Raw genomic sequence first — 4,273 nt, 5'->3', positions numbered from 1 at the left:
TTCCAAAGGCAACATTTTATTTATTTTATATATTTATTTATTATATAGAGTTTATTTTTAATGAAATATGTACAGGCCAGATAGGCATTTTGGAAGCTTTAGGCTCTGTAAGCATTGAAATGGCAAAGGCCACTATGAACCTGTGGTAAATTCATGCAAGTAAATATAAAGGTGCATGGATAAAAAAAAAAAAAAGCCAACAATAAAAAGGTAATAATAATAAATTCTAGTGACCCTCATGTACTAAAGACGACAATCTCTTTTGTGCCCGTATTATTGTACAAGTATGCATACCACTCATGACACTGAGTCCTCACTCTTCTGACTGCTTGTTTCATAGCTTACCCCAGAGGATTAAAGAGAAAACTGGGTCTTCAACTTTTTTTTATGTGTCTGTAATATTTCCTCTCTGATAAAGTGACTTCTTACATCATTGTAAATTTCACAGCTGTGGAAAATATAGGGGTTGGAATATATTCTACTTGTTAAAACCTATTGCAGATTATACCAAAGCTAAATGATAAATATGCTATTTTTTTTTTTCCTAAAGAGAATGCCAGAAACAACATAAGTAATACCAACAACAATTATACTAATTTTAAGATTCCACAAAGAACACATAAATATTTCAGAGGGCAAGAACCAGGTTAACAGGATCACTCTTGTAAACATGTTTATTTGTGCACTCGACTATCTACTATGAAATTATACAAGTTCCATAGGGGTCATTGTAATACCTTTTATGGAAAATTGCTTTCAGTGTGAACTGTCATAATACATGATATTAGCACCCTTCCTAAAGTAAAACTTGCAAAATGAAACTAATAAATCTCTATCAATAATGACAATGAGGGGGACAGTATTAGACTTATTTTTATTGTTTTTCCTAAAGTATGTTCAAATATTCATAAACCCAAAGCGAGGAAACAGTACGTAATATTTAAGGGTATGTAGCATTTTATGATAAGCACACAAACACATTGATTAGCAGTTACCATTTGGAAAGTGACCCTCAGGAAGAGGCTTTTTTTCCCCTAGTACTCTGAAGAAAAGGGAAAAAAGACAAAAACCATGCTAAGATCCATATGACAAATGCATTCTGTAGTTGTTTTATCCCTTAGGATTTGAACCCAGTGCCATTAAGCTGAGTGTAGCCCTCACCATTGGATATGTTGGGAGCAGGGCTGGTCCTGACACCCTGGCTGTCTGCATGCGCACGGGGGTTCCGTTGGAGAAGTGATGTAAAAAGTTGTAGCCTACTTGTAATTAAGAAATTTTTGCTCTAAAGCACTCTTGTTCACCTGATTTATATAATTCAAAACTTATTTCTGTTCTGGAATGGCCTCTGGCTTGGTGTCCTGAACAAACCTTCCCTTTCTGTGCTGAAGCAGGTAGGAGGAGCCATGTCTCAACCGGCGATATCGGTAATCTTAAACATAACATGGTGTTCTGTTGTAATTGTTTAGGAATGGTAAAGGTCTGTCAATTACATTAGTTGGTTTTTAAGGTACTTGTCTAGGGGCTGTTACTGCCTGGGAATTTACAGCCTTCTGCTGCAGCCCATGCCTTTGTCTCCCACCCTTTGGGACTGAGGATAGTTCAGTGGGTCAGTTGGGTGCTGGATCCTTCGTGTGGGTGACGCAAAGACCGTAGGGGAAGGAAAGGTGTTTCTGGGCAGGACCAGGGCTCAGTGTTCTGTGTTAAATAGATCAACCCCACCATGAGGAAGGGAGGTTGCAACTCCCTGCTGTTTCAGTAAATCTGGCATACACCAGGAAATTATTTGCAAAGGTTAAAAAGACTCTTGAGTCGAGGCCACAATACTAGGCCACAGTTAAAGTCTTAATGTTAAATTGACTTGGATTTTTAGTCATAGCCTAATCATTACTACTAGTTAACATGCTTTATTTAATTTTTTTTTTTTTGTATTTTTCTAAAGAAAGGATTAAACTCGAGAAAAATGTTATGAGTTTATGGCAGTCCTTCTAAATAAACTGTAACCGATTTACTCAAATAACCCACAATGGTGTGTAAATACTGACTTTATGTACATATAGAAACATGTAATTTAACTTAGGCATTATTGCAAGACTGGAAGGCGCAGGAGCTGGCAGTTTGCCACTCCCTGCAGGTTCACTGGGCCAAATTTGGCCTGTTTCGGGTAGTGAACAACAGATTCTGTTCAATCCCTTGTGTAAATTGAGCTATTTCTGTTTGTTTTCTGGTGAGAGATGGGCAAAACCATTGTCACCTGGGCGCTGCTGGGCTCTTTTGCCAAGGTGTGCAGGGGCACGGATGCCCTCCTGCTCCTTTTGTGATCCTGCTAAAACAGGGCTGCAGAGAGCTGACACGGCAAAGCAGGGAGGCTTGCTGTGCCTCTCCTCCTGTGCTGTGCACAAACAGAAGTCTTCACTTTCTAGTGCTGTCCATCTGGCACCTTTCTCGAGCACTAAAACTGACTTGGAGAAAAGTCTGAGGGGAAAAGGAAAGAACAATTGGTGTTATTTACTTCATATTCTGTAATGGTGTGTAAATACATACAGAATTCTGTAATTTGTATAAATATATTGCTATAGAATTTTGAAAATTGGTATTATTTGCTTGATGTCCCTTGTGCACATGTGTAAAAATGGGATGGCAAAGAGGTGTCCTTGCTTGTTCCTAGAGAGAGTATGAGAATATTCCAGGAAGACAAGAATCATCAATATTTTCTATGCCTTTTTGCTAATTTGGAAAAAAACAGGGAGATACCTTTTTGGCAAGAATTGTATTAGCATTTCACCTGAAGCAGATCTGTCTGGACAAGCAGTATGTCCCAAAAGATGATGGAGATCCAGACAAGTGTTATAGCATGGGCTGGTGTGGAGCTGCATTTGGTAACGTGTAAGGCAGCACTCCCAAACGTAAGTGGGGTGAATGAAACCTGGCAGATCTGGGCAGTGCAGAGTGGAAACAGAATAATCCTAGGAAAATTGCCTGAGGTTTCTATCAATCAGTGCAGGACTCAAACTGCCTGCCAACTGGTTGGAAAAAAAAGACTGTCTTTCAAAAATGATAGGGTATACGATGTGGAGGCTGGAGATGAGACTCTGGCGTAAAAAAAATCAAGCATTTCTGTTGTGCCCCTGAAAATAAGATGTGAGTTTAATAAATATGCAAAGAAGAGGGAGTTGAAAAGATGCTTCTGAGGCAGTTTCTTTGTAAACAGAATATTGCAGGAGGTAAGAGAAGATGCTTCTGCAACATGTCTTTCACAGTCCCTAGCTTATGCTTTGCTCTGCCTCTCGTACCAAGTAAAGAAGCGACTGTAAGGTTCAGCTCTGTTGCTCCTGATTATAGGAATAGAAATGGATGGGCTGTGAGCCATGCTGAATACCCTTTTTTGTATGAACTACTGTCCCACCTAGTGAATTCTCACAAGGTCCCCATGAGGTATGCTGGCAAACCTCGAGATGTGACCAGGCTCCTTACAACTGCAGTTCATTTTGGAGAAATTGAGAGGTTCCAGATTCTTTGAAATTTTGATGAAAATCTTGGAAACTCAGCCTTCTGCTCATGAAGCTGCTGTGTGCAGGCAGCCGTATTTATAGGCAAACTGGGGAAAGAAGTAACCAACCACATAATCCTTAATATTTTATTCCACACAGCCCATTGTTTACTGATTTGAAAAAGCCAGAAAATTATGTCAGAAAACATCATTTTTTCAAAATTTTATCTCCGTTCTTAAGCTGTTAGAGCTCTCCATGAGTTGTTCACAAATCAGTTCTGTCCTGATTTTTTGTTATCTTTCACCTTTCCATAACACTATAAAGTGGTTTTCCCATCTGGCCCCCAAGTAAGTACCAGTAGTAAAAACTTATCTCCTCTTGTCAAGAAGCTGGAACAGCCTGCCCTAGAGTTTGTTGCTGAACACTTTGGCATTGAAGTATGCAGGTCATGAATAATTGGCATCTTAAATTCAGGTCTCAAAAAATTTATCCAGAAAGAAAGTCAGTGATTAGTAACAAAAATTGCTATTGTGAAGGTGTCTTGCCAGGTCAGATGGCAGAAGTTTGAAAGTAGAAAATATTCATTGGTGCTCTGGAAATTTCAAGTGAGAATAATAACCAAGTTCCATCTGCAAAGTAGTTTTTAAGACCCAGTCTTTTTATTTGTTTTCCCTCATGGTTTTCTATTTTTTATAGCTTGCGTGTGTGTTTTCTTCTACCCAATGATAATGAAAATGATTCTTCTATTTTTTCATTCATGATTTCTGAAGTCCAGCTGCCTTTGT

This window comes from Cyanistes caeruleus, chromosome 3 (assembly GCF_971803275.1).
Source record: "Cyanistes caeruleus chromosome 3, bCyaCae1.hap1.1, whole genome shotgun sequence".
Lineage (NCBI taxonomy): Eukaryota > Metazoa > Chordata > Aves > Passeriformes > Paridae > Cyanistes > Cyanistes caeruleus.
Note: the sequence above shows the minus strand (reverse complement) of the source record.